General features: G+C 36.8%; 3 non-coding genes across 3 annotated transcripts; all 3 read left to right on the top strand.

The window, feature by feature from the left end:
• Nucleotides 1–3891: 3891 nt before the first annotated feature.
• Nucleotides 3892–4003, top strand: TRNAL-CAA (transfer RNA leucine (anticodon CAA)). Its single transcript has 2 exons — nucleotides 3892–3929; nucleotides 3968–4003. It is a non-coding gene; the product is annotated as a tRNA-Leu (tRNA).
• A 2824-nt stretch (nucleotides 4004–6827) lies between these two features.
• Nucleotides 6828–6949, top strand: TRNAL-CAA (transfer RNA leucine (anticodon CAA)). Its single transcript has 2 exons — nucleotides 6828–6865; nucleotides 6904–6949. It is a non-coding gene; the product is annotated as a tRNA-Leu (tRNA).
• Nucleotides 6950–13123: 6174 nt separating this feature from the next.
• TRNAL-CAA (transfer RNA leucine (anticodon CAA)) lies at nucleotides 13124–13245 on the top strand. Its single transcript has 2 exons — nucleotides 13124–13161; nucleotides 13200–13245. It is a non-coding gene; the product is annotated as a tRNA-Leu (tRNA).
• Nucleotides 13246–13449: the final 204 nt, after the last annotated feature.

The following is a 13449-nucleotide window of genomic DNA, read 5'->3' as shown; positions in this document are numbered from 1 at the left end:
CCACATTATATCTGTTTTGTTAATTCATACTTGGTCGCGGTTCCCAGTCTTTTCTCCCCCCCGAGGAACACCTGAATTTTTTTACCCTTTAAACCATTGGAAACAAATGCAAAGTACTGGATATGGGTAGAAGTACCCTCACAGAAATGAACCAACTGTGTGGCACTACTACACTTAGGGTGGTAGAAAATGAAAAAGACCTGGGAGTAATAGTGTAGTCAGATATGAAATTTTCTGAGCAGTGGAGGGAGGCTGCCAGAGCAGCTCATTATATTGTCAGTGATATATAAGAATTTTGCTAGTAGGGAAAATAAAGTGATCATTCCTTTATATAAAGCAATGGTCAGGCCACGGCTTAAGTACTGCGCACAGGTCTGGAGGCCTTATTTTAGAAAGGATGTAGAGTTTCTTGAGCGAGTACACAGAAGGACAACAAGATTAGTGAGGGGAACGAACGAGTGGTCTTAAATTGCTGAAAATTGCAGCATCTGGAGACTAGGCACTAACAGGCACTGCTAGGTGATCTGGTTGAGGTGTATAAGGCCTTGAATGGGTTCAGCAAGCTCAATGCTGATGGGATTCTTCCGCTTGCTCAGATTACGAGGGGGCATACTTTCAAATTGAGGAAAGATAGTTATAGAATAGATGTGTGGATATTTGCCTTTAGCCAGCGGGTAGTTGATTGCTTGAAAAAACTTTCATCTGTCGTTGTGGAAGTTGATAGCTTCACACGTCTCGTTTACTGCTACTACTACCACCCCATAATTTTATCCCTGTTGCCAAAAAATACTTTTATTTATTTTTATTCTTTTTGCAACCAGTCTACCCCATCTACGACATTCACAAGCAGTGGAAGTCGGATACTTATGAATGTCTTAACATTACATTTCTCTGATATAAATCAATATAAGAACAACTTAAACGTAGCAGAGTGGCGCAGTGGAAGCGTGCTGGGCCCATAACCCAGAGGTCCGTGGATCGAAACCACGCTCTGCTATTTGAGTATTTTTTTTCCCCTGCATTCAGTTTTACATTAATTGTTACCACCAATATCATTTAACACTAAAACATTGAGTTTATCCAGTTTGCACCTTCCAGTTTTCGAATTTTGTCTTCTGGTCAACGAAGTTTTCGAATAATATTTATTTATTCATTTTATGACATAAAATTTAAGAAATATGTCTGCACATTGTTTTATTCACTCTTATAAGTTGCAGATGTTTACATAGGAAAGTTAGTATTACGAGGAATCACTGGAAATCATTGAACTGCATTGCATTTCCCTTAATAAAAGAAACCACACAGGCCTGACATTTTAAGCCCGGCCTCAGGCCACCGCCACCTGAATGAAATCTAATAGCCCAAAATGAATGAAATGACCCAACTTTTTCAATTTACATGGACTTAAGAGCCGATCGTTTAACTGACGTGTTGAGAGCCAGGACAAGACTGAAGTTTACGATATGTTATGGGCAATATGGGCAAAACTGATAGGTTTTTTCATTAAAACAATGACTAAGGAATCATGTTGCGAGTTGGAGTATTCCTTAATAAAAGGATGGGTGAGAGCTGTTGTTTCAGATTGTTTTGGGAAACAGCAGATGTTGAACTGCCGTCAAGGCCAGATTTACCAGAGCGCAGTGGCACAGTTATTGCAAGTGTTATCTGGTCGGTTTGCCAGTTTTTCTGAAAAAAATCGCGTGTTTGCCCTATTCGCACGAAAGATGTTTTATATGTAAACATCCTTGACGACATCTACTAAATTTCGAACACCTAGAACGGAAATCATGAACAATGTAATTTATACTCACGCCCACTACTTACTCCACCGAATCAACGTTAGTGATAAATAGTATACACGCGACCGCTGCTTACTGTACCGAATCAACGTTTGAAGAGGTTAGGCCAATAGCCTAATTACCCATTTGATTGCGGCCATTTGTTGAATAGTATGATTGCTACAATACAAGTATTTGTATTGTTACAATCATACTATCACGTTGGATCATGTTACTCTGTCATTATTTGTCGCAAATTCCACATGCAGCGCTAACGAGATCTGCAAGAAACGACAGTATCCACGCATAATACGTTATCGAAACCATCACGGCTCAGGATCTTAAGAAGTACAAGCACGAGATGGTAATTCTCCACATTTCATTTCGCAATGAGGAAACAGAGATATTGTCAAAGATGAAATATGTCAAGATCTACGACGACAATGGAGAGCTCATATTAGATCGTAAATTGTTTGAATCGGACTTGGACATTCGCAAAACGATTGAAATATTTAAGAGACGTGTCAAGACAATGACGACGGTGACCCTGACTAAAATGACCTGTATAGCCTTGTAACGCGACTGCGAGAAGAAGACCCCTTTCGAAACTTTTACAATCATCCAAACAGCAGATGAATGAGGATCTAAAGCACACCACGCTCAACCCAATCAGCGCAATTCAAAGAAATGCGAAAACTTGATGACCAACGAGGACTTCTGCAACTTAATGAGAATGGCCAATGACAAGCAAAAGATACTCATACATGTAATTTGGAGTCTGTTATCTCTCAATCGCGAACTGATTCAAATATCCTTGACAGGCCCCGCTGGTTACGGAAAAACGTTTATGATTCGCCTCGTGGGAATATACAACCGCTTCAGTAATACCGACGGGTAATGTAATGATCTTTGGTGTGCTCAAAGCTGGCATAAACCAGCTCGGCGCACATTCAAGATCACTGCTCTCAAGATATCCATTTCTCTGGTTACCCAAAGGTTTCTGCCACGGGTGGCAATGGTTGGTCCAAAGCCACCTAATTGGTATGCCCCGAATCATAAACGTTTTTCCGCAACCGGCTAGTTTATGCCAGTTCTGAGGACATCCAAGATCATTTACCATGATCCTTTGCACGATCTCCTCCCCTACTCCGTTTTTCTTTGTTATGAAACGGAAATGACGTTAAAAGTCCATAAAAGTTACTCGTCTCATTGACGAGATTCGATCCGATCCTGTGTGGGGAGAACGATGATGATCAATAAATGCATGGGCCAATATCTCTGCAGAAGCCTTTTCTCACGTCATGGTATTCGTGCCTCAACCCAACATGATTGTATCGTTGGATTGCATTTATTTTAATAAAAAATATAGAAAGGGAGCAGAGGGGCGCAGTGGAAGCGTGCTGGGCCCATAATCCAGAGTTCCTTCGATCGAAACCACGCTCTTCTGTATGGTCATTTTTGTTCGATTAAGATTTCTCTTGTGCATAAAAACAAATCCTGTCCGGCATCGTATCCTTACTTTTATTCATATTTGCAGCCCCGGGTCCAGATGCCCCCCCCCCGAGATATATCTAAAAGTTTTGTTACAGTTACAATTGCTCTCCATAATTTTATCTCTGTTGCCGGAAATCACATCCACCACGCAACCCTCTGTTCGTCACGTAGCGTAACACGAGGGGTGCCGTATACTGAATTTCAACCTTTCTGTGAAAAAAAAATAATAATAAAATTTAAAAAATATATATATATATTTTTTTTGTTAGACTACATTTGTTTTTTTTAAAGACATTTTATTTTATAAGTTTAGTTCGAAGAAGTCAATGTATTGAATTTATATTTTGTATGTGAATATTTTTTATATTTAAATTAAAAAAAAAAAAAATATGTGTATATTGTTTCTGGGGGGGGGGGGTTACCAACCCTCCAGATGTAGCCTTTATAGAGTGGTGCAATTTCTTAGGCCTTTGCTCGTTTCGCTATTGAAATGATTCTATAAAAGGCACTTTTTTTTATTTATTTATTTTTTTATGTTTAAAACTACTGAGATTTGAAAACAGAATAAAACTTTTAATTCTTACTCACATAAATAAATGCAATAGAGAATAAGAACAATGTCAGGGTGGCCGAGCGGTCTAAGGCGCTAGACTCAAGGTTGTCTATACCTTCATCTATCTGACAGTTGATGTGAATTCTGGTCCGCGTGGGTTCGAATCCCACTCCTGACATAATGTTTTTTTTACTATTATCATCATTTATAATGATCACTTTATTATTTTTTTTTGCTCTGGGTGTTTTGTAATTTTATATTAATAACATTTATTTTCGATTGTCAGATTGGTATTCCACGTCTTTTCAAATTGTTTTTCAAATTTTCCTTCTTTTGTACTACATGACAATTAAAAATGATGTTTTAATTGTATAAATGATAATTATAATAAACAATACAGCAAAATAGAGTATTTTATGTGATTTTTGTAAGTTATAAAAAATTTTAAAACTTTTGAAAAACAATGAATAAAAATAAATAAAATTTATATTAATTGATTGTTTGAAAAATTTATTTTTAAAAGAGTCAATAAATTATATATTTCCCAAGATTATAAAAAGAAAAATGTTCCCTTGGAAGCAAAGCTTTATCAAAATAAACAAACTCGGAGAGGACACAGTTTGAATGGGGAATAATGAATTTATAGGATTCATTGATGGGTTATTGACCTGTATCAGTTACAACCGCGTTTTTTTTTTTTTTTTTTTTCAATAAAATCAAGTTGGTACATGGGCAGCCTCAGGCAGAGGCTGAAAGGGCTAATCCCCCCCCCCCTATGAACAAAATTATTTTCGCAGCTACCTGATGAATGATTAATTATTCACCAAAACACTCACTCCCACCTCTTTAGAAAATTCTGGGACGGCTCTTGGTTCGTGTTTAGTTATAAATGGGCAAGGGGGTGAGGGTTGCCGAAATGGATAATTTTATAAAAGGGAAAGGTCGTTGATAAAAGATCCATTTTATATTATTATTATTATTCGTCAAAAGTCCATAAAAGTTACTCGTCTCATTGACGAGATTCGATCCAATCCTGTGTAGGGAGAACGATGATCATCAATAAATGCATGGGCCAATATCTCTGCAGAAGGCTTTTCTCACGTCATGGTATTCGTGCCTCAACCCAACATGATGGTATCGTAGGATTGCATTTATTTTAATAAAAAATATTATAGAAAGGGAGCAGAGGGGTGCACTGGAAGCGTGCTGGGCCCATAATCCAGAGGTCCGTCGTTCGAAACCACGCTCTTCTGTATGGTCATTTTTGTTCGATTAAGATTTCTCATGTGCATAAAAACAAATCGTATCCTTACTTTTATTCATATTTGCAGCCCCGGGTCAGGATAGCCCCCCGAGATATATCTAAAAGTTTTGTTACAATTGCTCTCCATAATTTTATCTCTATTGCCAGAAATATTTTCGTATATTTTTATTTATTTTCATATAGTTTTGATAGGTTATGGAATCACATAACCATATGGTTCCATAACCACAGTTCGAAACCACCCTTAGTTTTAACGTTTCAGATGTGATTTTTTTCTAACACTTTCAGTTTTATGTACATTTTTTACGTTTCCACTTTACACAGAATTATTAATATTGTTAATGTAACTTGTAACTTATTTCTCATTTGTACATAAATCAAATTTTACGCTCTCATTTATTCTTTCACTCATATCCCTGAATGTCACATAACGATATCGGTTTCCAGTTAACCATACAACTCCGGAAGGTGGTAAATTGGAATATGACCTTTCTCTCGTTCATGACACTTACTATAAATGGTAAGAAACGTTTCTTCTAATATCTGACCTTTGGGTTTTAAAAATGCATAGACCACACTTTCAGATATCGCTCCTAACAGAATGTGTCTGTAATCTTTTACAGATCAAAGATAATAATTAAGATTATTATAATAATTATTTTTGTTTATGGAATCCATAATGGCAAAGACCCAGGCAAGAAGACGAAATGTTGCCCAAAATAAATAAATGATTTTCAATTTACAATTTTCAGTCCATATTTTCAATCTACAAGGACCTAAGGTGGATTAAGATTGCGGGTTGTAGAGCCGACACAGCCAGGGGGGACAAGCAGCCTGAGATTTAGCAGTTCTGATTTGTAACCAAGAGCATATGCGACCATTCACAAGATTACGTACTGAGAAGAAGCTGGAGAGTCAGATAAAATATTACGATGTGTTATGAGAAGGACTGTCAGGTAACAGTTTTTCATTAAAACTGAATAATGAATGGTGTGGTCAAATGGTCCTTGTGTAATGATGGGTCCCAGTGGTGCCATACTACGGACCCCATGGTTACGCAAGCCATCAGACTAATTCATTTACTGTAAAGGGTAAAGTTTTTTGCTTTTCATTGCATTTCATTTGCTGTAAATATTGCTCCTTTCGTTTATTGCATAAAAATCTTTTTGTAAACACAATATATCGCAGCAATATATTGTGCCAGGCCTATTACCCAATTTCAAGGATACCACTTTGATTTTGAACAATATAACATTTCATCCATTACTTAAACCAGATTAGAAGTTGCATAGTCAGACAATGTTTAAGTATGCCACAGATAATTTGAAACTGTTGCCAACTAGGTTTATCCACTATCAACTGATTGATAGCTCAAATTGGAATAATTTTTTTTTGGAAACTTAAAACAATAAATGAATTTGATCATGAAACCTTTGGAAGCAGACGGATACTTCCAGGAGGAGAATGAATAAGTCAACAAGTTCGGGTGGTTCTGAATGATTGCAGGTGTAGGAAGATGACTTTGTCATTCCTTCTCGCTCATTTGGAGGTCTGGGTTGGAGTCCCTTTATAGAGTGGTGCAATTTCTAAGGCCCTTTGCTGGTTTCGCTGTTGAAACGATTCTATTAAAGGCATTTTTTATTTTTTTTATGTTTAAAACTACTAAGGTTTGAAAACAAAATAAAACTTTTAATTTTTACTCTCATAAATAAAAGCAATAGAGAAGCATAAGAGCAATGTCAGGGTGGCCGAGCGGTCTAAGGCGCCAGACTCAAGGTTGTCTATACCTTCAACTATCTGACAGTTGATGTGAATTCTGGTCCACGTATGTGGGCGTGGGTTCGAATCCCACTCCTGACATAAATTTTATTTACAATTATCTTCATTTATAATGATCATTTCAGGTGTTTTTTTTTGGTGTAGGTGTTTTGTAATGTTATATTAAAAACAAATTTGATTAATAACAGATTTATTTTCGATTTGTAGATTGGTATTCTCACGTCTTTTGAAATTGTTTTTCAAATTTAACTTTTTTTCTACTATATGACAATTAAAAATTATGTTTTAATTGTATAATGATAATTACAATAAACAATACAGAAAAATTTTTTGTAAGTTTTAAATTTTTTTTAAAAATTTGAAAATCATCCAAAAAACAATAAAATAAAAATAAATTATTTTTATATTGATTGTTTTGAAAATTTATTTTTAAAATAATCAATACATTGTATATTTCCCAAGGTTATAATAAGAAAAATGTTCCCTTGGAAGCAAAACTTTATAAAAATAAACAAACTAGAAGAGGACAGAATTTGAATGGGAAACAATCAATTTATGGGATTCACGGATGTGTCCTTGACCGTTAGCAAACACAATCACTTTTTATTTTTTCAGTAAAATTAAGTTGGCACATGGGCAACCCCAGACAGAGGCTGAAATTGCTATAGCCCCCCCCTTCCTTATCAACAAAATTATTTTTACAACTGCCTGATGATTAAAGTTTAATGATTCCCCAAAACACTCACTCCCATATCTTTAGAAAATTCTGAAACTGCTCTTGGTTTCAGAGGGAGCCGAGGGGGTGAAATGGATAATTTTATAAAGCTGAATGGTCGTTGATAAAAGATCTAAGTTTAAATAATCGAGCATTCAACCAATCGGAGAGGTAGGTAACTGATCTCAGGCAGAGGGAATATTGTTTTTCCCAGTAATTCCGGGACAACAACATGCAAATCTTCCTGTGAACACACACATTTAGGACGTAATACACAAAGGCTGAAAATATCGTAAATTACTGATGAGCCTAAAAACCACCAACAACAACTGCATGGGCCAATATCCCTGCTGAAGGCTTTCGCCACGTAATGGAATACGAGCCCCCAACCTAAAAAAAAAGAAAACTTTCATTTATGCATGATAGTATCGTAGGATTGCATTTCCCTTACTAAAAGAGCTTTATGAAAATGTAGCAGAGTGGCGCAGTGGAAGCGTGCTGGAACCATAACCCAGAGGTCCGTGGATCGAAACCACAAACGGACCCTCCCACAGCATAAAAGTTGCTCCACAGGCTTCATGTCCGGTGAGCGGGAAGGCCATTCCATGGTGGTAAAATCTGCGACATGCTGTTGGAACCATGTTCTAGTCACCACGGCTTTGTGGGGAAGCACATTGTCCTGCTGTAAGAGTCCATTGCCCTGTGAGTACATGATGCCCATTAAGGGATGCAGATGGTCTGCAAGGATGGACACGTAACCTGGACCATTCAGAGATGGGTCTAGACGTACCAGAAGTCCCACGTGTGCCAGCTGAACACGCCTCAGACCTTTACTGACCGTCCACTCTCCTGAGCAGTTCCTTGTTAACATGACGGGTGCTGTAACGTTCATCCGCCCACAGCGTTGTCCACTATGAGATGTTATTCCAGAAATGGCGTAATCCCGATACACTGTTGATACTGTTGAACGGGGATAGTGCAATTTCTATACCACTTCCGCGACAGAGTGACCCATGCGTTGGGCACCCACTGTCATCCCTCTTTCAAAGTCAGTTAACTCATGACGTTTATCCATACTGACATCGAATTACCGTCTACGTGAATGCAGTGTACCTATATAACTGCCAAGCAGTGGGTTCGTCCACTAGCGAGAGAGATGACAGCGTCGCGTTGCTCAGGAACTAGGTATCCCATAAATTCTATTCTTTCAGTTGCATTATAACTCGATTTGAGTGCCATTTTAATCCGGAAATTTGAATTTCGAGACTTGTTCGGGAGCTCCGGTTTTATTTCTCCTGTTTACATTTTTTATGACATACTGTATCTTATTTTTGTGATATAACAAAAACAAAATATAAGAAACTTGTGTGCACCGCAGAAAAGAAACAAATATAAGAAATATGTCTGTGCTTTCAAGGACGCAGTCGCTGCGGTCATATCAAATACCATCTTAAACCCGGATGGGGTGCTCACTGATTGCTTAAGATCTTATAAGTTATGGCGCAAGGAAGCCTGAGGCTTTTGCTGCACCAGCCAAAAAAAAAACATTCTCAGTTGCCTTCAACTACAGAAGTAGAAGGGAATCACCAAGAAAGAGAAGAATGATGATATCCAGCTCAGAACACTAATAACCCCCAGATGTGAGCCCCTGGGGTTATTCGATGTTTACTTTTTTGTGATTTATTTTATTATTATTATTACTATTTCTTATATAACTGATAGTCATCTTTTAAAAATATTTAGTTAATTTAATATACTGAAAATTTTATTTATTTATTATTTTTTCTATTTTTGTTCAGTACATTCTATAATTGATGTAACCCTCCACCTTTACACATTCAATAACCCTCCACCTCTGATAATTTTTCTTCTAGTCACACCATCGATGCATTGTTCAAAATCCCCTCTTGGGTTTCCAGTTTGCTGCAAAGTAACGTTGATTTAGTAGAGAAAGTAGCGGGCGTGAGCATAAAACATTACATCGTTAATAACTTTAATTTTAAAATTTTAAACGATTTTGATTTTCTTCAAAGATGATTTCACATAATATAAAATATCTTTTGTTCGTACAGGGTACACACGCGGTTTTTTTTTTTTTTTAAGCAGCATTATTTTTTTTTTGAAATTAATGTTTTTGATTATTTTTGAAAATAGTTAAAATAAACAAGTAAAAGGTGATTCTGGTGACTTCGATCATAAATGTATTATCCAAGGTGGGGGGGAGGGACATGGAAGTAATTCCAAAATACTATATTCATAAATACAAATATAAATAACAGATTTTCTGCCTGTGATTTCTATTGGGCATGAGACTGTATCCACGCGATTCTCCTTAGATTAAGAGAGAATTTTTGATAATAGGAACTGGCTGCTGATTTCTATGGAACCCAAACCAAATCTTCATCCATTCATTCATATTATTCGTTCAGTCTTAATGTCATAGCCAGGGACGGATTAAGGATGAAACAGACCCCGGCCATATTTTAATTTGCGGCCTCTTTAATATATGTAAAAATATTTTCAGTGTAATTGCATAACGCGGCCATGGTCGTAGCACTGTATTTGCATGGTGTAAATTAAGCAGTGGAAGCGTGCAGGGCCCATAACCCAGAGGTCCGTGGATCGAAACCACGCTCTGCTATATGTGATTTTTTTTTTTTTTTTTTTTTTTTTTCAGTCTTTTCAGTTGTGGGTTGCCAAAAGCAGCAGCAGCAGCAGCATAAATACCAGGTAATGCATACGTACCTGTTTCCACGTAGGCAATAATGGATCGATTTATAAGAAATGCTAATCTGAGCAAGAAACGACAAAGAGATTCAACCAGAGAACATGTCAACGTGGTGCACCCAAGCCTCTTAGAACTTCAATTCCTGTGCCACCCCTCGAAAAAAGCAGATACTTTAGCTAAGCAACTGGATGTGCAAGGAACGTTTGATCGATAATGAATTCATTTATGGTGTCAGTGATGAAAGGTTCAATTCAAAAAATCATATAGCGAAAAGCAAAGTCATAACGAGGAGGCATCGAAGCCTTGGCTACGTAATGCTTGACCTAACCACCATGAGCACTACAAAGCAGAGGACATCTATAAGATGATGGGGTCTATTACCGTGTCATCCCGCGCGGTGGTCTCGTGTTCGCAAATGAGGAACCATCTAGTGTCAAGGTAAGAAAAGTAAGCATAACAGCCCTCGTTGCGTGCAAGTGGACAGGAACAGATAATAGAAACCATCATCGGTAAATTAGCCAATCCAGTATGCCAATATGAATTGCAGTCAATACCACTGAAATATGCGTTCAACTACAGCGCCTGGATAACCTCTTAAAAGAGTGGCTCACAGAATTCAACAGAGACATGGTTATGCGAAAGCGTAAAGTACAGATCCCGCTAGAGAAATTTCACATCCCACAAAACGGATGCCCCAAGCCATGAAAAATTGTTTTTATGTACTGGTCTTGGAAACAAGAAAATTGAAGCAAAAGGGAAGAAGAGGAGGAAGCCACTGTTGCCGTTCTATCATATACAGCTGTGATGGAAGCACTAGATACCCTTAGGGATCGCATGTATGCTAGACTCAGTCTAGAAACATGTAAAACGTGATTCAAGCGATTTCGATCATAAATGGATTATCCAAGAAAAAAATAATGGAAGTAAATTCTAAAATACCATCCTTAAATACAAATATGGATAAAATATTTGCCAATTGATTCTATTAAGTACGTGATTGTAATCTATGCGATTCTCCTTGGACTAAGAGAGAGAAATTTTGCCAATGTTATTAATATAGAATATCAGATTATACAATTAATAATGGTTGCTCATTGTTAATGCACCCAAACCAAATCTCCATTCATTCATTCATTCATTCATTTATATTGTTCCTTTTTTAATGCCATAGAAATTTGTTGCAAATTTCGGAATTAAAAAAAAAAAAAAAAAAGTGCTTGTTGAATCAAATGATCTTAAGAAATTGGAAGGTGAGTATACCATGTAGCAGAGTGGCGCAGTGGAAGCGTGCTGGGCCCATAACCCAGAGGTCCGTGGATCGAAACCACGCTCTGCTATATGTATATTATTTTTTTTTTTTTCTAGGGTCAGTGTTATATTATCTAGGTTATATTATCTAGTTATATTATCTACATATGAAGTCACTGATGCGCCTAAAAACTTCCATCAACAATAAACGTATGGGCCAATCTTTGCAGAAGGCTTTTGGCACTTCATGGTATTCGTGCCTCAATCCAAAAAGTTTCAGTTTACTTTTTTTGTGACATGCAGTATTTTATTTTAATACATTTAGTAATTAAGGTAACAGGCGTTTTATTTTCTTAATACTGTGCCCTTCACTCTCCCTGGTTATGGACTCACATATGGTTATGTTAGTTCATAACCATAGTTCGAAACCACCCCGAGTTTTAACTTTTTGGATGTGATTTTTTTCAAACACTTTCAATTTGTAACTTGCCACTAATTTCTCATTCGTACATAAATCAAATTTTCCAATCTAATTTATTCTTTCACTCATTCTTGAATATCACATAACAATATCGGTTTCAAGTTGACCACACAACAACAGAAGGTGGGAAACTGGAATATGACCTTTCTCTCATTCAGGGCACTTACTATAAATGGTAATAAATATTTCTTCAAATATCTGACCTTTGGGTTTTAAAAATACATAGACCACACTTTGAGATATCGTTCCTAACGGTATCTGTAATCTTTTACAGATCAAAGATAATAATTATGATTATTATAATAATTATTTTTGTTTATGGCGTCCATAATGGCAAGCCCCTGGCCAGAAGACGAAATGTTGTTCCAAAATGAATGATTTTCAATTTTCAGTCCACATTTTCAATATACAAGGACTTAAGTGGAATATTTCAAGGCTGGTGATCTAGAGCCAGGGGATACGCAGCATTAGATTTAACAGTTCTGGTCTGTAAACAAGGGCATATGGGACCATTCACAAATTACGTACGAAGGAGAAGCAGGAGAGTCAGATAAAATATTACGATGCGTTATTAGTGGGAGAGTGAGGTAACAGTGCTTTCATTAAAACAAGAAATAATGAATGGTGTGGTCAATTGGATTATTTCGTTGGTTCGGAATGATTCCAGGAGTAGGAGGGTGAATTTGTGAGTTCTCGCTCATTTGGAGATGTCTGGGTTCGAGTCCTTTTATAGAGTGGTGCGATTTCTAAGGCCCGTTGCTGGCTTCGTTGTTGAAACAGTTCTATAAAAGGCAGTTTTTTTTATTAATGTTTAAAACTACTGAGGTTTGAAAACAAAGGAAAAAAATTGCATGTAAACGAAACATGCCTTGTATAGTTTGTATTATTATGTTAGTTAGGAGGACAATGAGAGGTTGCACAATGACAATGTGGTTGCACAATGAGTGCTTTTGTCAATGTTGAAAAGTTCCAATTTGACAAGAGTCGAAAAGGTTCAACTTTGACAAAAGCACCATAATATTATATATATATATATATAAAATTATCTCATAAATAAATGCAATAGAGAAAAGTGATAGTAATGTCAGGATGGCCGAGTGGTCTAAGGCGCCAGACTCAAGTTTCGAAACTTTCCCTGTATAACAACAGGTGATGTGAATTCTGGTCCACGTATGTGGGCGTGGGTTCGAATCCCACTCCTGACATAAGTTTACTTTTCAGTGTGTCTGAATAAGTTTATACTCTTATTTTTTGCTTTAAGTGTTTTTAATTTTCTGTTAATAACAGACATTGATGTCTTCCTCGTAAACAAAAAAGATTTAGGAACTGTGGTTTTGTTTATTATTCATTTTATATACACATATACAGAGTATCCTTGAAATCAATGTCGATATTTATTAAGTGAATGG

The sequence above is a fragment of the Mastigoproctus giganteus genome, chromosome 11 (assembly GCF_048544385.1).
Source record: "Mastigoproctus giganteus isolate SK-2022 chromosome 11, ASM4854438v1, whole genome shotgun sequence".
Lineage (NCBI taxonomy): Eukaryota > Metazoa > Arthropoda > Arachnida > Uropygi > Thelyphonidae > Mastigoproctus > Mastigoproctus giganteus.
The sequence above is the reverse complement of the archived record's forward strand: the minus strand, read 5'-3'. Positions and strand labels throughout refer to the sequence as shown.